At 36.7% G+C, this 24,913-nt stretch overlaps 1 long non-coding RNA gene across 3 annotated transcripts in view; it reads right to left on the reverse strand.

Annotated features, from left to right (window-relative positions):
* The window catches only part of LOC117596385 (uncharacterized), a 100,852-nt gene that overhangs the window by 14,679 nt on the left and 61,260 nt on the right, over positions 1-24,913 (reverse strand). For 2 of the 3 annotated variants that reach the window (XR_008301196.1, XR_008301197.1), the window contains exon 3: positions 4,416-4,540. This is a non-coding gene — a long non-coding RNA (uncharacterized LOC117596385). Of the gene's footprint in view, positions 1-4,415; positions 4,541-4,770; positions 4,883-24,913 lie in introns of those variants that run through there. The other variant, XR_008301195.1, reaches the window with a different exon arrangement.

Genomic DNA, 24,913 nt, shown 5'->3' on the forward strand with positions numbered 1-24,913 from the left:
TTACTTTCTAGTTTACAGAACATAAAAACAATATCGCCCTCGCAATCGTGCAGTTATACTGAATATCCGCACGGCTGCGATTAACTACGGCACGATTCACAGCCGTGACGATATTCAGTATAATCACTGTCTTGCTCATGCGATATTGCTTAGATATCCTTGTGAAATACAAACATTGGACCATTTTTTTTTTATTGGCATTTGAATTCATGTCGTAATTACAATAAATAGGAAATGTTTTTTTTTTTTTGGTTTGCTTTTAAAGAGAGAGCTTGAAGGCAGCATTACATACAGTAAAGATGATGTCAGAATGCTCAGTTTGTCTATAACTGCTACCTAGCGAAATATATCGCTATTAAAATCTAATGCTAACCTTAACCTCGGTGCCAGAGAAGACTTTTTTTTTTTTTTTTTTTTTTGTAGCAAACACACAGAGCAGCTGGCCTCTCCATAGCATCTAGAATCATGACCATGTGGTGTGTGTGTGTGAGACTGTTTAGCCCTCCAACTGTGTTCATTGAGTGCTTCAGCATCTCGGCAGGAGAGATAATGAGATTCTGGCCACAGAGTGGGAAAAAACACACACGGTTTTTGTTGTGTGTGTGGGAGAGAGAGAGAGAACCTGATGCAATGACAAGTCATTATCCAATGAGAGTCACTGGATAACAGGCAGCATTCAAGACACTTCAGAACAAACACACACACAGTAATGGCCAAAACAGCTGGGAGGCTTTATGAAGAAAAATCAAATCTCCACTTGCTTGCCATGTCTTCTTCATTTAGCTCTGTTTGTCCACTTTATTTTCCTGTGCTAAACTGGCCAGCCTGGTGGCTCGCTCATATTTTCTGGGAAGTGCTGAGAAATTCTTAGGTTCTACATTCTCAGGGTGTGTGTGTGCGAGAAATACACATTGGATGACCTTTGACCTGCATTCATATTACAGTGGACCAAAGGAGACATGAATAGTAGCAGTAGTTCCGGTTTAGGTTAATATTAACGGGCTTGATGTTTAAGGAGTCTCTAGTTTCAGCACTTTGTAATGGTCACAAAGTTTTCTGCCGAGTTTGAGCATTCCCCCCCCTTTTTTTTTCTGCTAAAAACCTGGTGAGAGAATGATTGTTTATAGCACTGATAAGAACTAACTAACGTTTGCCAACAAAATAAGTAACTATAAATGGATAGAAAGTATGACATGCCATTCATTAGTAAATTATAAATTGTAATCGGTGGCAAATTGCTGTGGTGTAAGAGAAATAAAACACTTTGGGACATGCTGTTATTGGGAAATAATCAACTTCGAGGTGATCAGAGTAACTCCACATTGCATCAGGCCACATCACACTACCCCATCGCTGATTATTTTCCTATTACAGCACATCCCATCCTACTTTATTCCTTATGTACTGAACAAAGCTGTATATAACCTGTGCCGAATTCACTACTATGAGTGTGTGTGTGTGTGTGAGTTCATGTGTGTGTTCAGCTTCTGGCCCTTTCCAGCAAATTGCAGTCAACACAAACCCACCCACACACTACTGAGGGAGAACTTCCTCTCCTCTGGCTCGCTTCATGTGCAAATCTGTGTGTGTGTGTTTGGTTGAGTGGCTCACCACTTAACCCATGTTCATCTCCACACCCTCTCCAAATTCATCTGTGAAAAAGATCAATGGTTTCCCTTTTTAAGAGTTTAAGTGAGAGTGTGAATTATTAACCCAGCTAAGGATTTGTTACATTACTGAAGTTTAAGAGGCAAAATACATTTTTTTTTTTTTAGTGAGGGTTTTTTTTTTCTTTTTTTTTTTCCTTCCTTTCTCCTCCCTACTAGGCCGCATGAGGTGCAGAACATGCTTCATATGTTAGGAATAATCCACTTGGGGGTGTGCTGTTGTAGGAAAATAATCATCGGTAGCCTGAAGTAACACAGAATTACTGCTACCACCCCAATATTGATTTTCAATAACTGCATATCCTGGAATGCTTTATTCTTCTTATACCACAGCAATTTGACAATTATTACATTGAATGAACATCATACTTTTTATCCCTTTATAGTTTCATCTAATATTGCTGAATGTCCACGAAACAAGTTCCTGTTATCACTTGTTATAGCAGCTATAAATGGTTCATCACCAGCCTCTTTTGTCTTTTTCTCTCAAAGTTAACAAGACAAAAATGCAGCTTCTCTTATTACTGGGAAACTGCAAAGTGCTGACTGTTACAAACCACTGACATGGGAGACTCCTTCATTAAATGGAAAATAAACATCATCTCGCAGATATATCAATGATTCCACACAGTTTGGGCTGCTGTCCTAGAAAATTAATCACCTTCTAACCAGTTGGAATCAAGCATTCAACAGCGTTGTTGTACAAGTGAGTTTGCATAATTTTTTCTCAAGTGTGAAGTGTAATTCTGTGCTTTGTGTTGTATTCAAAATGTGTTTTTATTTTATATATCTATCTATCTATCTATCTATCTATCCATCTAATATATATATATATATATATATATATATATATATATATATATATATATATATATATATGCTGTTTTTCACCACCTTGCCATGTGTATTGAGCCCAGAAATTATTTCATGTCTCCAATTTTCAGTGAAACTGCATCATTCCAACTCATGACGGTTAAAATCTAAACTATGGACATTGCCATCATGAGGTGTTGAATCAAACAGTCTTAGAGGGAAAAAAAATCCAAATTCCTACAGTTTTCATATTATCTGGGACGTATATACCAGGTTAAATTGATTCCAACAGAGCTCTTGCCACCACACAAAAGAGCATCTGTCAATGATAATCGACCATCTGCATCTTCTCCAAACACATCCAACGTCCAGCCAAGCTCTGCTCCAGCTGGTAAACACCATCCATACCTCCTCTATCCATCCATCCATCCATCCGACCAACCATTCATTAAACCGTTTGTCATTCTTTTAGCTCATTAAACAGCAGTGGCTTGGAGCTGATTTTGTATTTCTATTGAATACACAAAGTTCTTGTTTCCACTTCTTCATCTATCCATCACTAAATAGACAGTGATCAATGAGTTGGAGCTAATTCTGAGTACTGGAGGAAGGATTCGTGTCTAATTAAGCGTTTTGATTACACAATCAAGATTATTCTTATTGGTCCTTTTTCACCAGGCAGCAACATGGAACAATTTATCCAACATCAGACCTGAGTATGATTCTTAGACCCTTTTCAATCATCCATCCATCCATCCATCCATCCTTGGCTAAACAGATATTGGGTAGGCTTCTACTGAAAACTAAAAGTAAATTCAAACACTAATGTGAATGAATCTTGGATGGGTGCATGGATGGACAAAGCACAATAACAGTAATTATCACAGGTTTTCACAGCTAAATAACCTTCTCTAAAGATGAAGATAGGATTGATGGAGCAAACTAGCAGTAATTATTGCTAGTGTTTGAGGCTAAATTATCTTTATCTTTAGTGGTGGGTGGATGGAGCAAACTAACGATGGATTGTAATGTATGGATGAAGCAAAAGCATTAGTTTGCTTTTTCCATCCATCCCTCACTAAACAGGCAATAATCAGTAAGTTGAACATAATTTGACTGTGTGCTTTAGAAACATCTTATTGGTCCATTTTCATCATTCATCCCTCATCTATTCATCTTAAGCATTCTAAAAATGTACCCAGTCACAGTTTGTTGAAGTTTGCCTGCCTATCTATCTGTCTATCCATCCATCCATCACCAAACAAATATTGATTTAACTTTGCATTCTGATTGGGCCCCCCTTTTATCTGTCTATCAACCCATCCTTAAATCAACACTGAATAGATAGTATTGATTTGGACTGCAGCATTCTGATCAGGTACTGGAGAGGATTTGGGATGGTCCACTGTCACTATCCTCCCTTAGATATTGATTCCCAGGGATTCTTGTGGGTCTACTTTGTATCCATCCACATATCATTCTTTCCTTCACTAAAGATGATCTTATAGCCTTGAAAACTTGCAATAATTGTTAGTTTGCTTTCTCCATCCATCCATCCATTGATCATCCAGCCATACATCCATGGCTAAAGATCAAGATAATGTTGCCTCAAAAACTTGATACTGTTAGTTTGCTTTCTATATCCATCAATCCATCTATCCATCACTAAAGATGAAGATAATAGCTTTGAAAACTTGATACTGTGTGCTTTCTCCATCTTTCCATCCAAGGCAAACATTCCCTCATCTTTCCAAGATGAAGATAATTTAACCTTAAATATCAATACTGCTAGTTTTACTTTACTTTCTTGAGCCATCCATCCATTAGTAAAGATAAAGATAATAGCCGCTTTAAGACAGGATACTGTTAGTGTGCTTTCTCCATCCATCCATGTATCCATTATTAAAGATGATTATTTAGTCTTGAAAAACTTACCATTATGACTGATGGTTTGGTTTCTCAGTCCATTCATCCATCCTTGCATATTGTTTTGGCCCCAATTTTGGAATCTGACGAAGTACATCCATGTTCACCATCTGTCCGTCCATCCATCCATCTTACTAAACAGAGATTTAATTCAGATTTGATTAGAGCTATTTTACATTCTTGGATGTAAAAATTCCTACTGCTCCACACTCCTCATCCATCCATTTTTTTAAAGTATATTTTATATGATTATATAATATATTGTATGTAGTACAATATTGGTAGCTGTCTGTGTGCTGATATCAGCTTGGCAGTGACAGTTTCTCAGGAGGGTTTTTTATTTTCCTCTATGACTAATTCTGACCTTGAGCATGAAGCCTGAAGGACGACTATAAATATGACTCTGCTGTTAACACTGCCATGCTGTTGCAGTTTGCTGTCCAAGTAAAGCTGTCCTTCAACACCGCATGATTCATTTCTCCATCTTTGTCTCACACCACACTGAAACTTAACAATTAACATTTCATCAGTAAACTAACAATTGGCCACAAGGTCCACATTTAATTATTCATGTGGAAAAAGCGTCACTCTTGAACAGCTAAATAGCAAATCTTTGTAAATACACATGAATTAAAACACAATCACAGTACAGCTACACTCACTGGCCCCTTAAATAGGAACACCTGTACCCCTGCCCATTTATGCAATTATCCAATCAGCTAATCATGTGGCAGCAGCACAATGCATAAAATCTTGCAGATGTAGGTGAAGAGCTTCAGTAAACGTTTATATCAAACAGCAGAATGGGGAAAAATGTGACTTTGTGGCATGGTCGTTTGGTGTCAGAAGGGCTGATTATTTTAGAAAGTGCTGCTGATCTGGGGTTTTCACACGTAGGTTTCTAGAGTTTACACAGAATGGCGTATGAGAAACAAACATCCATCGGGTGAGTGGCAGTTCTGCGGGCGGAACACTGACAGGAAGGCTACAGTAATTCAAATAACTACTCTTTACAACTGTGGTTAGCAGAAAAGCATCTGAGAACGCATGTCTGGGAATAACATGCCGGACCTTGAGGCAGAGAAGCTACAACAGCAGAAGACCACTTCGGGTTCCGCTCCTGTCAGCCAAGAAGAGGAATCTGACACTGCAGTGGGGACAGACTCAACCAAAGTGGCCAGATGACGATTGCAAAAAGACCAGGTGACATTTTCCAATCTTCAGCTTTTAGGTAGACTACTGTCTTCTTTTTCTACTTCTTTTTTGTTTGTTGTTCTGGTCATTGAGTCACTTAGGACTGTTGAAAATGTTTTATTTATATATATATATATATATATATATATATATATATATATATATATATGTGTGTGTGTGTGTGTGTTCCTTGTATAGATTGGATAAATAGCTATAATATGATAGCTACCACATAGCTGAGACTTGTGTTAACTATAACAGTAGTTGTATTTACAAGCATGGTAATTATATAAACAGGATTTTTCTTCACATATAAGGTTTACATTTATGTACTGTGCAGTAGGAACCAACATACGTACTCAAAATCAACAAGATTATTGAATTTTTTGTATGACTAGAATGTCGCCTGTGTATCACTGTGTGAGTGTAAATATGTAATATTCAACAACATGACAATTAATTAGACTGATTTTTATATTGTATACATAAACCTTGTAAACCTTCCTCCAAAAAATAGAGAAAATTTGATCTTTAAAGTTGAGTTAGCACAAATTAAAAACATTATTTGGTTATCATGGTTTCAGTCCTGGTTTTTGGCCTGAGTTAAAAAACAGTAGCTTAATTTACAAATTTTGGACTATACAACACAAGAATAAGGAGGAGAATGAAAAGGAAGAATAACAGCACATCAGTGTAGCTCCATAATGAAATATATGTGTATATATATATGTATATTAAACCACCACTGGTGAAGTACAGCTAACACCCAAAATGATTTACGGTTTTTTGATAGCCTGAAGAGATCACGTCATAGTTTTCAGCTGTCAGTTTAACCATTTTTCCATCTACTGTCTACTTTGATATTCCATTACATCTCCATTACATTGAGGAACGAAAAGCTTTATAAATCAATATATCTGTGCTCATACATACTGCTAACTGCTTTTTCAAATGCATCTGGATTCACGTCTTGGCTCAGGATACTTCCACAGAGCATTATGATTCTGGACACATCCTACTAAAGTGCTTTGTGTCCCTTTTATTTCATCTTTTGCCTTGAAAGAGCCTCGCATCTCTTTCCGTATCAGTGACTGTGCTCTCGCCATACTCTGGCTGCAAAATGGCTCATCATTGGAAAACCAGTCGCATTCCATAATGCAACACGCGTCCCTTTAGTGAGCACTACAGTCAGAAACCCGACACACACACATCTGAGATCGAACGCTGACTCCTCTGAACCCTCGTTTACATGAGGAGGAAAAGTTATTGTGCTCCCTGGCTGGTTTCTATAGCAACCCTTTCATCCACCACCCCCACCCCCAACTCTCATTCTCTCTCCACAATATATTCTGTGGACAAAAGGTACCTAAATTGTGTGATACTGATTAGGATGAGAGAGAACAGCATTAATAGAAACCAATTAGGCAGACAGACCTATAGTTCAGAATTATTGGCACCCTTCATGGGGGGGGGGGGGGGGGGGGGTTTATAACCCTTGACCATTTATTTTCTGTGACTGTGTGTGAAATGGAGCCATTACTTTAGTGACAGTGGCAAGCAACATTTTAATTTCGAATGATTCTTCAGACCAAAGCTTTGGCAATTGTGGGCCGACGTTTCTTCAGTTCCCCACTCACATCTTTAGTTCCTACCTGCAATTAGTTCCCATTTACTGTTTGAAGAAAATCTTCTAAACATGGTTTCATCTTATCCTGTCATATACAACCTCTCATTAAATGTGTATAGAGACATTATGAAGAAAAATAAAGCTGGAAATAATGCAGAGATTGGTGGTCCCTCTGGTGAGTGTACGGAGCAAGTACATTTAGCTTGCTTTGCTAATCTGTTAACAAAGCTACTACAAAGCCTAGCATATTACATAATGTTTCACACTGATTAGTGATTAGTATTTAAATTGTGTTTAACTACTTGGCTACTTCTTATTGGAACTTATATATTAAACATTTTAAACCCCTAAAGAATGTTTAAAATAATTTTTCATTAATGGAAAAATCTTCTTTTAATTCTACTGTAACTCTATTGTTGCTTTTGTCTAAATATGAACATGATAGGGTTGCTGCTGCATGTATCAGATTTTGTTCATTCGTTTTTTTTTTTTGCTTGTGACCTAAACCAAAGTCTATAAATTATTTTGACTGAATTCTAACATCAAATTTCTTCACTCTGCTGAAAAATATATTTTCTAATCAAAAAAACGTTTTAGATCGGAAGCCATGTTCAGGATTTAACATCTCTTTAAATAATATTCCCTGCCACATGAAGCTTGTGTCAGTGCTCAGGAGGTCACCACAGAAGGTCAGTTTTATTTCCTTATGGGATCTTTAAAATGGAAAAAAAAAATGCAACATTTCCAAACGTGAGTGATATTAGGGGCTTATCGACCACACTTTAATAGAGACAGATGCTAAAAGTCACAGTTTGTGCTTAAACTACTATATTTCATTGCCTTTGTGTCAAAGTCTGAACAACCAATAGGATTCAAGATATTGACCAGATTTGTGCCTTTTTGACATACCCAGATGATGACTCACTACTAGAATCATGAAAATTTGTGTGAAGTATGGTAATGGTATTTTCCAAGTTGTCTTCATATTCAAGCTTTACAAGATATCAGCCCATGTTTGCCTAAAATCATCTGTACCCATTTACATAAAGTGGACATAGATATGTATGTATGACTTTATAAATTGCTACATAAATTAAATCAAAACATTTAAATGTCAGCAACCTTCATTTATTTGAATTATAAATAACACAGTTCAATCTCAGAAATTACAAGTTATAAAAAAAAACAATTATTCCATAAGATCTTACATAGGCTACATACATATTAATTATGCTCTTAAATATTAGAAAATAATACTGCTGATATGTGCCATGTAGAGTGTTGATGATTATGATTGTGTGCAAGGAAATTCTCAAAGGCTAGTTCAATATCTATGAGCATGAAGGTATGTTTAAATGTTATAAATCAAGTGGAGAAAAAAATTAGGAAAACTACACAGACCTTAACAGACTTGCCATATGGCAGCCATATTACCAACTTCTGCTAATGTTAGCCTTATGCTAAAGTTTAATCTTTCACCAGACTGCACGCGAGCATGCATACGCCCCGGTTTATTTACCCGCAAACCACTTAAGCAGCACATTAGCAAGGGCTGGGTGCAGGGTGCTAAAGGGTTAGTGACTGTGGAACTAATTTGATCTGGCTGAGTGGAGCAACAACAAGCGGCAGTTCATCCTGTGATTGCTTGTTAGCACTCCTCTGCCGCTGCAGGGTGAAAATATTAATTATCGTTTGTCTGAGTTAATTTTGTCAGAGCAGCCGCAGAACCGCTGAACTCGATCCCAAACCAGGCATTTTCTCCTGCTGGAGCGGCTAATTAAATCTCAAAGAGGAAAGATTTCAAATGTAAGTTTAAAAAAAAAAAAAAAGGTGTGCGAGTGAGTGAGGCGTGTACAGGGTGAGAAAAAAGGAGCAGCTCCTCTGGGGGACTTTCACTTTTGTACGATTTGTTAAATAATGATCCTATGATCTTATAACACTGAAATAGCTGATCAGTACCTACTGCTCGGCCATTGATATTACGTACTGATCAGTATGTGTGTGTCGTATGCATACAATCCGGACATACTGCATACGGCATTGTCATGTGACCTCCGACATCAAATAATTGAAAAACTTAGAGCCCGCCGGATTGGATCACCTGCAACTGTTTTTTTCTTCTTTAAACCTTCAAGAAGTTAAAAATTTACTCAGGTGTTGTTAAACAAGTACAGTTTAACCACAAGGAACAACTTTTACTTACTAGTGCTTGTAGTACTAGTACTTAAACTAGTGCTTAAACTTAAAAAGAGCCAAACTGCTGCCTTGAGGTTGCTGCCAACCTGCCCCTTCAAAATAAAAATACCTTCCGCCATTTTTATTTGGAGTGATCCATACTGCAGAATCTCAGTGGGAGCAGTAGGTCATCTGGGTATTTCTCGCCTTCTGTTTTATGAATACTGAGAATTCGGATACTACTCCTTTGGTGTACTGCTTTTCGCCTACTGTGTAGCAGGATCGTAGCGATATTTGGATGCAGTACAGTTTTGTTATATTCGTGAGTAATCTGCAGGTTCAGAGACATCCACTACACGCTGTTCTTCTCCTTCAGTAAAAATAAGCCAATGTTTAAATTGCACTAAATGATGCTTATATAAATAAATGTTACATTAAAGAAAACAGCTGTTTCCAAATCCAAAAACAGAGAGGTGATGTTGGAAGCACCCCATTCCTTGCTTGTTTTGCGCTAAGAAGTGAAGGAATCTTGCAGCCTCCTACAAGCTATCATCTAAATTACTTCTAAAACATATAACTCCACCTTCAAACTTTAGGCCACTCCTCCTGCTGCTGGTATGGAGTAACATCAGCCTGTATTAGAAAGAAAGCACTGTGCTGAGGAAGAAAGAGATTCGGATTCAGCGCTGTTTTTAGTAGTGATGTGTTTGTAAACGAGTCGACTCTTTTTCTAGAATTTTGTCAATCCTCACCAAACTGTCCTACCTAAGCATCCATTTATAAAGCTTTGTTTAAAAAAATACTGCAAATATTTTTGAGCTATTTTGGTTTGCTTTATTATTGTAAAGTTGTTTCTAGCATAAAAGTATCAGTAAACTATTTTGCTAGTATCAGTAGACTATCAAACATGTCTCGACTGACTACATTTGCAGTACAGGGATGCACTGCATAGTGTCCCTTCTGAAAGAAGTTTCGCTCATATCTATTTGAATTGTTTTTGTTAATTAAATTTAATGATTTAGAATCTCCCTAAACTAACATATAACCATCAGTAAAATAAGACACTTTAAAATAACTTTAAACTTACTTTAACTGACTAATAAATGTCAGTAAAATTAAACACTTTCTAACACTGTCAATAATATACCAACTCCAAGTATTCTTACAAATCAAATTACATTTCTTAATCTTAAAATACCCACATTGTTTAATTGATGTTAAGACGTATTAGAACTAATCAGGTTACTAAAAAGCTGATTAGTGTGTTGTTATGATAATGGATTTATTTCGTTTCATATCCTGTTTTGTTTTAGGTTTGTTTTGTTTTTTTTTCCCCATTTTATGTGGTCAAAAGACTGAAGCTGTAGATCGCTAGGCTAATCCCAACTCCTTGGACAATAATATTGGAATAAATATGATCCAGCATTAATCTTAAACTGCTCCCTCAGCTCAAAAATCACACTGAGAGGGATCATTGGGCTGAAAGGCTGAAAGGATGTTATAATTTGACAGTTTGTCAGTTTCAGTTCGATATCGTGCCATGGTTTTCAAAGCGGTCGTCAGTAAATGGCATATAACGCACATATAACAGCACAGGAACAGTGCTGTCACTCTCATCCACCTTTAATTTAAGGTTTGCTAATATGCTAAAGCTGATATTATTTACATTTTCAGTGTTAACATGTGGCTTGATTAGCGCTTCCACTCTGAATACAGTTCACTAAATCTTACCGTTTGTGTGGATAAAAAGGCCTCCTCTAATGGCACTTGAGCCACAACACCCTTGACAACCTGAAAACGAGCCCATTAAGCAAAAACACTTAAACATGCAATTATGTACTTAGTCCGTGTGAGCCACCAGCAACCAACGCACTGAGAGAAACAGAAATAATGTTAATGTGTGTGAGTAAATGTTGGTGTTTGATGGTAAATATAGGTGTTTGAAGGTAAATGTTTGGTATTTAATGGTAAATGTGGGGTTTGGAAAGTGAGTGTTGGTGCTTAAAGGAGAATTATTGGTCTTTGTTGCCAAAATTTGATGTTTGTTGGTATGTGTTGATGTTTGAAGAGAAAGCTGGCGTTTAATGGTAAACATGGGTGTTGATGGTGAATGTTGGTGTTTGATGGTGAATGATGTTTAAAGGTTGGTGTTGGTTAATGATGGTGTTTGAGAGAGTTGTTTTTTTTAAAGGAGAGTGTTGGTGTTTGATGGATGTTGGTGTTTGTGAATGTTGGTGTTTGATGGTTAATGCTGATATTTTAATAGATATTTTAATGGAGAATGTTGTTTGTTGGTAAATGCAGGTGTTTGATGGTGAATATTGGGGTTTAAAGGTGAACGCTGGTGTGCGTTAGAGATGGTTTTTGATGAGAAAGCTGGTGTTTAAAGAATAATATTGTTGTTTGATGGTGAATGTTGGTGATTTCTGATATGATTGGTGATTTGATTGGCTATTTATGTCTTTAATATTTGGCCCAAAAATTAAATGAAAAAAACAACAAAGTGTGTTAGTAAGCTGTTGGGCCACCCAAAGCCACCAGAACAGCTTCAATGTGCCTTATGGTAAATGTTCGATTTTAAACATAAATGTGCATTTTTGATAGCGATTGTTAGTCTTTAAAGGAGAATATTGGGGTTTGTTGGCAAAAGAAGTTGTTTGTTGGCAAATGCTGATGTCTGAAAAGAAAGTTGGTGTTTAATGGAGAACTGTTATTGTTTGATGGTAAATGTGGATGTTTAATGGTGAGTACTGATGTTTAAAGAATGTTGGTGTTTGTTGAATGACGGTGTTTAACGAGAAAGCTAATGTTTAAAGGAGAGTGTTGTTTGATGGATGTTGGTATTTGTTAGTGAATGTTGATGATGTAGGTGTTTTTCCCAAAGATAGTCCCTCAGTTGGTGTTGTGATGGTTGAGTCTAAAGCATCACTCCAAAATCTCCCATAGGTGTTTGACTGGGTTGAGATGTGGTTTATCTGAAGGCCATAGCATATGATTTACATAATTTTCCATCTACATCAGACCATTCAGTGACCCTCAAATATAGACGATGCATCATCTGTCTCCTTCCTCTGAGCTTTTTATAATCTGTTGCTATTCATTTCAGGGTCAGATTTGCTGTGAGATTCAGTGCTTACGAGTAGCATTTACAAGATTTACATTAGCGCCAGGTTGAAAAGTATTACTCAGAAGTGGACTTCTTTAAATGTGGCTAAATGGATGGCTTTATGTTGAGCATCTTAAATGAATGCTACTATGACAGTTTTATTTCCCGTATGAGAACTGATTTTATCGCTGCTCTTTTGTTAGCAAGAGTCGTGGTCCAGTCAACAAGTATGCACTAGCCACACACAAACACACACGATGCGACAGATGGCCCTGTAACTGTCCTGGCTCTTCAGGGTCACTCTTTGCGACCTCTAACCTTAAGCGCTAAAGTCACATGATTTCCCCTGAGTCCCATGTCTGACGGCAGTATGTGCGTCCTTTCCGTCAGCCCTTCATTTATTGCTGTAAATTACCAGATTAACACATTTGTGTCTGTATATTGTCTGAAGGGAACATTGTCCCATTAGCATTCTCTCCCTCTACTGTTAGCTTCTAAAGCTAGCCTGTTCCCTTTTACCAGTGACTTATTTATAACAAGCTCTCTCTTTGCTACTATGTTTCCTCTAAAACTAGCATGCTCCTTATGATGCTAGCACCGTCAATCCACCAATAGCAAGCTCTCTTTACACTGCTAGCACGGTCTTTCTAACACAGAATATTCCCAATGCTAGCACATTTCTACCCATGTTCTCTCTCAAATACACTGCTGGTATGTTTCCTCTAAAACTAGCATGTTTCCAATGCTGCTAACATTTCTCTCTAACACTAGTGTCCACTCTTTACACTACTAGTCGTTCTAACACTAGCGTATTCCTTACATTGTTAATCAGCAAAAATATCATTTTTAACTAACACACTAGCACACTTTCTCTATCCACATTCCCTCTATCCATGCTCTCTCTACAGTTTCCTCTAAATCTAGCACATTATCTTACACTGCTAGCATAATCTTTCTAACACTAGCATACTCCTAATGCTGGCATTTTACCTCTAACATGCTTTATCAGCAAAGTTTTTTTTTTATTATTATTATTTTTTTTTTTTATTAATCCTAACGTTTTCTCTAATGCTAGCACATACATAGCATCTACACGTTGCCTCTAAAATGCTCTCTACTGCTAGCATGATTCCAGTGCTGCTAATATTTCCCTCTCACACTAGCACTAACACTTTCTTTAGTGCTAGCATTCTCTCTCTAGCACCATAATGTTCTGTCTAATGCTAGCATGTACTTTCTAAAATGATCTCTCTGCTACTAACATCTATCTGTCTACCAAAAGCATTTATACTGGTCCTCTACTACTACAATCCTTCTAATGTTTCCAAAACCAGCACATCTCTAGCATTAACAACAGTACAGTAGCTATTAACATGCTTTCTTCTAATTCTAGCATGTTCCCTCTACCACTAGCACAAGCCAAGTCCTTAACAGCAGCCATTAATATTTCAAATGGCAAACCTCACTGCAGGGCTAGTGGACGTCGTCCAAAGAGCACTCTGAGCTGTGTGTTTTTGCGTGTTTTACAGAAACAGCAAAGCTGCAGTCCAAAAAAGAGCTGAGTACAAAAATAATCTCATCACCCAGCAAACTACATTTACCCATATGTTGTTTTCAAAGGATTTTATTCTTAGTTTAGAAACAAAAATATCAGTTGTTCTCTAGTGATGATCTGTGGGATGGAAAGGCATTGTCATAACCCAAATATATCCTAATACACTGACATAACCAACACCCCTCGCAGTACCCTTTCTTAATACATTGATTCACAACGAAAATTGTCCAGATTACATCATGATTAAAACTTTCTTATAGCTAACATTCTCCTTAATACATCACAGCATATAATCCTCTTAATACGTTATGTTATAAACAAAATTCTTCTTTATACATTACGTGAAAACCAAACTTCCTCTTAACGCATTGTCGTAACCAAAATTCTTTTTAACACATGTCATAACCTAACCTCCTCTTAATGTGTTATAACCAAACCTCTTCTTAATACGTCAGATCATAACCAAAATTCTTAACACATTTTTGTCATAACCAAACCTCTTCTTAATACGTTACATCATAACCAAAACTCTTTTTTAATGCATTAAATCCTAACCAAACCTCTTTTTAATACATCATATCCAAAATTCTTTTTAATACATTACATGATAACCAAACCTCTTCTTTGTACATTATGTGATGATCAGGCTGTCATACATGCATTATGTCATACACAAACCTCTTCTGAATACATTGGCTCAAAAACAAACCTTTTCTTAATACATAACCACAGTCCCTCCCAATACACTTTCTCCTCACTTTAATGTGTCAAGGTGAAACATTTCTTAATATAACTCCCACACCCTGCCTACGGTATCAAACAATACCAAAATTACGATATCTACGATAACCAAAATTTACGCAAAGTATTGCCAACTTCCTAATACATTGTCCAAAAGTTCTATTAATAAATGACATCATAAACAATAGTCCTCACAATTCAGTAAGTCATATCCACAAACTCCCCCAATATACTGTCAAACTGATGGCATATCATAACTCCTCCTAATACATCATAACTACCAACTCACCCCAAGGCATTGTCATTACCAAAACCCTGTCTCAATTCATTTAAAAAGAATAATCAAATTAATAATCAAAAATGATTAGTATAGCATTAATTTGTGAAATCTTACAACAGGTCATTATGACTTGAGGGTTTGAAGAGTGATTGTGTGTGTGTGTGTGTGTGTGTGTGTGTTGATTAAAAGCATGCATACACAATATCACTAAAAGGACATGAGTAAGCGAAAGCATGATGTTTATTCACAGCTTTCAAACTGCTGTATTTAGAATCCTGCTTAGCTAGGACTGCTGTGAGGCTCAATCTATCAGCATTGACACACTCATTTTCTGTGTGTGTGTGTGTGTGTGTGTGCGCATCTGCCAGTGCCTATCTCTCACGCAGTATATTCTCCAGCGATATCTGGCAGCAGAAAATAAGAAAATACACGTCTATTTATTTGTCACACCTTCCAACAGTCTCCTTTTCAGCAGATGCTGTTTCCATAGGTTAATGGTTTGTGTGTGCGCGCGTGTTCATGTGTGTGCGTGTGTGTGTGCGTGCGTGCATGTGTGTGTGTGAGTGCAACAAGAAAGCAAGAAGGCGACTGACATCTGCATTAGAAATAAATGCTGCTCTTCAGTAATGGATGTCTTGGATGTATACAGGACTAATGTATACCGAATAAATGTTACGTAAAACCCTTCATGTATAAAAACATTCATTTGCTGTTTGACTTCATTGTATGTTTTATTTAATCTTAAGATCATCTGTAGCAAACTTAGCTGGGGTCAGCTATTATCGGTTTATAGAAGTATAAGATTAAGGTAATTCCTCCATGGTCAGTTGAGGAGGTACAAAAGCCGTTCCACTCTGGACTTTCTTAAACACATGGCCAGTTCCATTCCAGCTCTGAACTGGACGGTCTTTGGCCCAAGTATGAAAATATCTGATCAGGTTAACAACATAAGTATATTTCTGGTAATGTTAGCTAGCTAATAAACAAAGACCTGTAGTGCTTTGGCAAACATAAGATTACATCATTTTTCTCACTGCTAACTGCTGCAAACAAAACTGTGTGTTAAAAAAAAACTTTCCCCCATCAGAAACCAACAATACATGGGATTGCAAACATTGAAGATTCTGAAGCTTGTGGCCAGAAAAGTGCACAAATGCTCTCCATGTGCTATAAGCAGAGTGTATGAGACTGAGACTAGAATAATGTTAACTTGCTCTCCATTTGACTCAGCCAGTATCTTGCTTTGTTGGACTGAATAGAAAAGAGCTAAAGCTGACTATTGCATTGAAAATGTGCCAACTGATTGCACAATACTCATCATTGTCAGTTGGATGTTTTGCCTCAGGAAAAATGCCAAATACTCAATTACTCTTAAAAACTGTAAGGTTTTCCCCCAACAGTGTACTCCTCCTTTTGGTTCTGTCTTGCATCCTAATTTGTGGATTTGCTAGAAAATATGGACACTACTCTCAAAAACTGTGTTCATCATCTATCACATATTGATGCACATCAGCATCTCCTCCATCACTAATTGTCCTTTGTTTTGTAAAAACCTTTGTTTTTGGAACCAATGTCTGATTCTACAGTGTTCTCTAGAAAATACTAAAATCGAAAAGGCTAAAATATAGACTGCTTATGTTTCTGATTTTGTTTTATCCATATGGGGGAAAGGTTAAAGGTTCTATATAGAACCCTATATCTGTGAGTGTAAACTACCTGAAAGAACCCTGAGAAACCCTTCTAAGACTATACTGTATCTCCTAAACATATTCCTTTTACCCTCTAAGTTGTGGATCTTCTAAGCCAAAATGGCTGACACCCATCAGAAAGGACTTGCAGGTGATATTGAGTTAACTGGAATTTAAAGCCTCGGCTGATTGTATTGCTGCACATTTTTATCTAAAAGAGCCTTATTTTCCAATCAACTTGTCTCTCTGAGAATATTGATGCATTTATTTGATTATGTATTAATGAACCAATTTATTTACATTGTGAGCTGTTGACGGGCAGTGTGATAAATGTGAGCGTTTAAATCGGACGCCCCAAAAAAAAAAAAAAACGCACACACACACACAGGGGACACGACTGTCTCTGTGGCAGATTAATATTGCTGGCTGGTTACTTCTCTGCCCACGATGATAGATGAGATGTCTAAATAAAAAATGAACTTGATTTCCACTGCAGAGGCTATGATTCATTCTAATGTTCCTTCTAACTGACACACACATAAACATCCATACACCTGCATATTCTCACACACGCATATACATGGGTGTTGATGTTTCAACGTAGTTTGCAAAAGTGGCTAATCTAGGCTATCTGCTATATAGAATACTGTATGGACTGTTTTATCTGTCAGTGTGTGTTCTCTTCGCAGCTTTATGCTCCTTTGTGAAGCACCACACCTTTAGCCTTGTTGTAGCATTATAAACAGTCATTCAGCTGAAATAATTTAGCTAATTAAGGCACCTAGCTCTATAGCTAAACTTTTATTTTAGTAATTTTATGCTGTACTCGCATCATATGGGAAAAACATAATTCCCGCCTTCAAAGAGGTTTCGGAGCTTTCTGACAGCTGCAGTTTCTCAGACCAAACCTGGAAGTGAGCCAAGTGACTACATAAACTTGCCATGCATCCAAGGAGAAGGTTTTAAAATAGGAATTTTAGTTTATATTTCAGTTTAAAATGACATTCTTCAGCTAAAATTGGTAAGAAGTGTACTAATGTTAATGCCATTTTTATCTAGTAAATGAAACAGCAATGCTTGAACACTTTCAATTTTTAATAACAGAGTTTACCCAAATGCTATAAGATGTGGATTAAAACTCAGCATAAGTATTTGTCTGTCACTGTCTTTATTTCTATTCTGCTTGTTCCTATGTTCCCTGTATGTTTTTAAACTTATTTTCTGTTAGTGATTGCAGCATTGTCAGTAGCTTTGTTAGAGATTAGCACTGATGGTTAAAATAAGGCCAAATACAAGCAGTATGACATTTGAACTTAATACTGAATTATTAGAGCCACAGCTCTGGTAGACAGAGAGAGAGATAAAGAAAGGGGGATGAATGAGGTTTCAGAGAGACAGAGGCCTTTAAATTGTGTACTTTTTCGCATGTAACCTACTTAAAACCCTGCCTCTGTGTTACACAGCACACTCAGAAGCTTTCCCTAGGGCGCATGTTTACTGTATGTTTTCTAGCATAGAAATGTGACTTTGTCTGACATTTAAAGTGAGGAGAAAGGCAGGAGCTTCCCACCAGCTCTGCTTCATACCCATAAATAAATAAATAAATAAATAAATAAGACGTCCGCAGAGCACAAAGTGAATCTCTGCTACACACTCCCAAACTAAAGCACAACATAGTGAACACAGTGTGGTTTCAGACATACTCAGGTACAGCTACAGTATCATATTCACCATATTATCAGGTAAACACAGCATAAAGACAGGTGCAGAATCACTGACTGTTGCCTCTCTGTTGCCCTGTACAATGTATTTGCCCCCCTCGACAGAAAGAAACCACCACAGGACCACCAGTGAGCTGATATAATTTTGGGTGGTGCTTTATCCTCAGTACAGCAGTGACACTAAAATGGAATGTTCTGGTATGAGTGTATCAGGCACAGTGTTTTTTTCTGGGGTTTTTTTTTATCTTTTCTTTTTTTTTTTAATAAGTCAATGTCACTGTGGCTAATATCATAATAAGTCAACATCTCAGTGAAAACTGAGATGGCGCATGAGATGTAGCCATAACAACAACCGAAAATGAGGTAATTGCCACTGAATTTGCTATCTGTTTAGTGTTCAGAAATCATATAAAAATGTCTTTTATACAAAACTCTCTATATCTCTACTCTCTCAACTGTTAAAAATGGGATGCCAGTGATTAGATCTTGCTCTCAAAAGTTTCTTCTCCAAATTCTTACTTTAAACTGATATAAAGGCTTAACTGTATTTAATCGTAGTGGAGAAATTAAACTTGCTGTTACAAACGCCTTCTGCACTCTTCCCAAAGTGATGTGAAATCTCTGCAGGAGAATACTTAAAAATGCTTCATGGCAGATTCAGTGCTCATAAAGTGTGTGTGTGTGCGCGCGTGCATGTGCATTTGTGTCAGATCGGTCATTAAGAGTGTGGCAGGTGCTTGAAAAACGACACACACTCCTATGAATCCAGAGCAGATGGCAGCCCATCAGCAAATACGTTTTGTGTGTGTGTGTGTGTGTGTGTGTGTGTGTGTGTGTGTGTGTGTGTGTGTGTGTGTGCGCGTGTGAGTGAAAGAGAGAGATACTGCAAAAGAGCAGCTGAATGAATCACACTCCTCTGTTGAGACCTGAGACCCTCCCCGAGCAAAGCACTCTATTTTCTGCCCTTGATACTTTCATCATAACACTTGTACGTGTGTGCGTGTGTGCATGCACATATCTGCAGAGACAGCACACACATTTGACCTCGACACCACATAAATGAAACCCCAAGCTGTTTGAAAATAAAAACAGTAGAAGCAGGTTTATAGGAGACATGATAGCAGAAGAATGTGGAAGGTTTGTGTGTGTGGTACATACAGAGTGTGTCTGTGCTTGTCCTTGTATGTGCATGTGTGAGGAACATGAAAGTGTGTGTGTGTTCTCTACTTCATAGCAAAGGAAGAAGGCTTTTGAAAAGGTCAAAGGAACGAGAAGATCCACTTGCTCTTCTGCCCCTGGGGAAAACAGAAATGGCTGAAGATAAAAGACAGAAGGAGAGACAAAGAAGATTGAGCAAGTGAAGACAGATGGTAAAAACAGAACGATATAAAAATAAAGGTGATTTGTGTGTGTAATTGAGATTGGAACACAAACACAAAATCCCAAATCACTTTGGTCAGCCAAATATTAGGTGTACAAAATGTTCCATGATATTTTTTTTCTTGTGACAAAGGTTAATTAAACTAAAAAAGCAGACGTTTGTTGGTTGCATAAGTATGGATATAAATTGATGCTACCACCACCACCATGTTTCACAGTGAGAATGCAAGAAGTGTTGGATTTCTGCCAAATGTAACATACTGGGCTGACTTTTTGGCCTTGCCGCAGAGTTGTTTTTTCCACATTCGCTGAAACATTTAAAAATTTATTTTATTTATTTATTTATTTATTTATTTTCTCCAGTAATGGCTTTCTTCTTGCCACGTTTCCACAAAGCACAGCTATGGTGACGGTTATCCTGTGAACAGCTTCCCCCATCTGAGCTGTGAATTTACTCTTGGCCTCTTGGTTGCTTCTCTGTCTCTTACTGATATTTGCCTGGAGAATTCATGGTGTAATGACGTTGCGTGAAAAAACTAAAATCCACTTCGTAAAACCAGGCTTCTTTAATTACTCCTGTTTGGACAGGGGCCCATACAGTGGCCTTTTGTGCGTAATTAACTGCTTGACTGACTCATTAAACTGCAGGCATTAATTCAGCGCTGGTGCTCCCTACCACATCCATCATCATTGGGAAAGGCAGGGAGTGTGACCGTGTGTTTATTCTGCGTGAATATGAATGTGCGACAACAACAACACAACTCGGCTAGGTGATTACCTGCCATACTTTTAAACTCACCCTGCGCATTTGTCCATTTGTTTATCTTAAATTTAGAATGTTACCACCCCACAGTTGATTATATCAAATTTTCTGCTACATATCTTAAAAAAGCAACAGAAGATTATAGTTCTTTTCAGGATGGAGGGCGCTGGAGTGGTTGTTTCAGTAATGTGCTCTATCTAGGGCCCTAACCTGTCCAAACCCCAACGGCTCGTCTCTCTGCCTGCAATTCAGAAAAAAAAAAACACAAATTCAGAGGACTATGCCAGCAGAAAAATGATTAATTCTGAAGTGCAATCCTTCCTGACCCACTGAGATCATTATTTATTTAGCTAATTGATTATGCAATTAATTAATCTATTTCTCCGCATTTGTCACAGTGGCCTGAGTAAATAAAGAACAGAAGCTAGGACGTAAATTTGTCCAAGACATAACTCATCCTAATGTTCTCCTTAATTGAGCTCACAGCTTTTCTGTAATGCCTTCTTATACACAACTGGAAACTAAATCGAGCAGAGCATAAAGGAATGGTTTCAATAAAATCATGGTATAAACACATAATCCCAAATCACTTTGTTCGGCAAAAAAAAATAGATGTACATAATGTTCCTACAATATTTTTTAAGACAGACATTTGTTGGTTGCGTAAGTATTGACATAGTGGTAACATGATGTTATAAACCAATTCACAGATGTGCTGTTTTTAACCCTAACCGTAACCCTCCTTTGCATCTAGACGCATCACACCACCTCGTCGTTAATTATTTTTCTACAACTGCATGCCATCAATTGTTCTATTCTTTAAATATATGAAAGTGATTCTGTATCCAAATATGGAAATCATACAAATGCAATTTAAATGAGGATTTTGATTTATATGATTGATATTTTATGATAAATAAAACAATTAAACCTAAGAAATTAAGCTTTCTAGCAAAGCATTCCTATTTTTTTTAAATCTTGTATTACTGCAAAAAAAGATTACATAAAGATTTATACCTTCACATTGCATTTACATGTGCTACTTTTTTGTTAATATCATTTTCCAAGAACAAATTCTTTTATTTCAAAATAAGCTAAAATTAAATATAAGCCGACCGTATCTTTAATTTTTCAAAATAAACTACTGTTTATGTTTCAGTTGTAACCATCATTAGTGAGGTTAATGATCCGTGAAGCCTCAGATCTTTGAGCCACACCAACACCAGAACTATCTAGAACTATCAGCTAGATGGATCCGCAGTAAAATATCCAGTTGCACCTTTAGACTTTATGCCACATTTACATCAGGGAAAAATTAAAACAGGGAAACTTACAATTATTCCGATTTAAAAATGTTCACAAAGTTGCTATATGTAGATTTTATGTTTTAAAACCTAAAATTAAACCTAATATAACCTAATACAGCTGTCATGTTAAACATTAGCAAATCTCTTTCTAATACAGTTTAAACAGTTTAAACTGAAATAGACATGAAAATTCCTATTATAAGACCTTACTTCATTAAATACACTACATGTTTATATATTTCGGAGAGAAATTAGTAAGCTTTTGAGAAATAATCATAGATTCTGATAGTATATTTTGAGAATAAAATTATAATATTCTGAGAATAAAGTAACAAAGTTACAAAGAATAAAATTGTACAATTTTGAGGAAAAAAGTCCCAAGTGAGCAGCGAGATTAGTTTTATAGGAGGATACGCTGCCTGAAGGCAAAATTTAGTCCGATGTCTCAAGTAAATTCACTGTAGGTTAAAGTACTAATGAAAAACTTACACTTAATATCAGGTTTTAGCAGTGTCTACTGTAAAAAAAAAAGAAAAAAAAAACATGTTTCTGTTGCTCAGTGTATCCATTCCATCCCAGACTGTTAGCAGTCTTCAGCTATCATTTGTTGCTACATTTTTGACAAATCTGTTGGTAAAGCCAGTCACGAGCACACAGCAGGTACGCTAGCTTATTCAAAAGTCTTGCTAGGTGTGTGACTCTGCTAACTCATTACTATACACCCTCTTAACTGTGTATGCGCGTGCTTGCGTGTGTGTGTTTGTGTGTGGTCGGGAATGGAGCTATTTTAAGTCCTGCTTGTGTATGCAAACTAGCCTGAATGGAAAAGAAAAAAAAGCACCTGAAAGCAGAAAGAAAAACACGGAGAGATTTTGTGTGGATTATGAGTAAGCCTGTTAGCGTGTGAATTGTCCTGTGTGTCGCATAAACACCACAGAATTATGATGATTAGAATGAAACTGTATAAAAACCTCCAAAAATAACTGATGTGGAATCTGTACAATCAGAAGCTAATTCATTTTTAGGCAGCTTTTGCGTGCTTTAGAGGTAAAGCCTGTCCTATGTGCCTCATTTTGGCCAAATTTGAGAAGAGCGTCTCACACATCATCAGCACAATTCTGATCACCAAATCGGACTTTCATGGCATTTCTGACAAACTTCCTCTGCAATTTAGGACTTACATGAGTGACATATTGCACAAAATGCTTGGCTGATAGTGAACAGTTAAAACTGAACTTAGTATGCTTGTACACTAGTATGCTAGTATCATATTGGCTTGTGGAAAAATGGCGATCTTAGAAGAAATGTGTCTTTTTTAAACGGCAGCCACTACAGATTTGAGATAAAGAGGAAGTTATATTTATGGGCTTGATTACGTTTAAATGTTTATTTCACCTCACATAATACGTGTGGTATTTAATGATGACTAGCCTACTTTATTATGCAGCATGTTGAATGTATTGCTCGAAATGTCTACAGGACCCTCGTATCGAACGAAATATGATACGCCATACCATTACACTCCTATTAAATTGGCATTTCATTTTTTGTTGTGCTTTTAACATCATCCATAATTTGCACACAAACATCTCAGTATGTTTACTAAATTAAAGTACTGGCACACTCGCATCGGGTTGTGTGCTGCCTTTAAATCTCATGTGATCAAGGGTTCATCTGGTGAGCACATTTAACATAACAACTACATTGTAATAACCTGAGACCTGCTTATTTCAAAATATTTTTTTTTAACAAAATTAAGCATTATTTTACCTTACATGCCTGTTACTAGCTACCAAATACCCTCCAGAGAAACTCCTAATTTAGTGTTACGTGATGGGAAATCCAACGCACACTCAGCCAGGATATGGATAGTTCTAGATGTGGATTTCTGAGCCACATGGTTCAGCGGAGAAGCAATAATAATAATAATAATAATAATAATAATAATAATAATAATATCTGCTCAGTGGTAATCTTTTTCCTTTGAAGGAAAGGGTATCATGTATGAGAATATAGCAGCACAGTCAGTAATTTCACATCTAAATAGGCAACAAATATAAAACTGAAGCACACAAACTAAACAGTGCTGTGGGTTTTTTTTTTTAATGGACTAGTTTAGGTACAAGGCTGTGGATAGAAAAAGCAAGTCCACGGGTGGCTTTAATTAAAAAAAAAAAAAGTCTATGAGTGAATAATTCAAATTAAATTGAACGAGTTTTCATAGGCTATGGCAAACAAAGGGAAAGTGTAAGTGCAGATAGTGTATATATTATATACAAAACCATTTCTGTTGTAGTTGGAATTATACAGATATTACAGTGATTCAGGTTGGAATGCTATTTGTGTAGGAAATGTAGCGATATCATAACATCGAGGAGAGATCTCAATTCAAAATGAATAAAAGAAAACAAGACTGTAATTGTTGTTTTTTTTTTTTTAATAAAGAAAGATAGGACATCAAAAGGACATTAGAGATGTTCGTGCATTTACAAGTCAAGTGAGTGTTTTTTTTTTTTCGACCAATGAATGAACAAACCTTAACAATATCATAACTTTTCTGTCATATATGGCTAACATTTTTTGAGCTAGTTTCAGGTCTTTGCGATGTATTTGGGATGGAACCTGGCAACCCTGTAATACCAGCTACATGTCACAAGAGAGAGAGAAAGTGACTGGGTTTATCTAAAAAGGTCACACGTGTACAGATCTGTGTCTGACACTGAACCAACATTTCCTGTGTCTAATAATTCATCATGCATTGTTAGTCTCATATTTCCCACAATGCCAAACAACAAAGTCAAACACCAATTATCCATTTTGTCAAGGTCAAAGGGTAAATTATATAGATGATTTTTCCAGATATTTGACTATTTACAAATATCATATATACGTTTGAATTGTACATATTGCATTGTTTTGTCTGGTATTTATTTAAACTGTTATTTATTAGATTTACCAGTTTTGGCTTAA

The sequence above is a fragment of the Pangasianodon hypophthalmus genome, chromosome 28 (genome assembly GCF_027358585.1).
Source record: "Pangasianodon hypophthalmus isolate fPanHyp1 chromosome 28, fPanHyp1.pri, whole genome shotgun sequence".
Lineage (NCBI taxonomy): Eukaryota > Metazoa > Chordata > Actinopteri > Siluriformes > Pangasiidae > Pangasianodon > Pangasianodon hypophthalmus.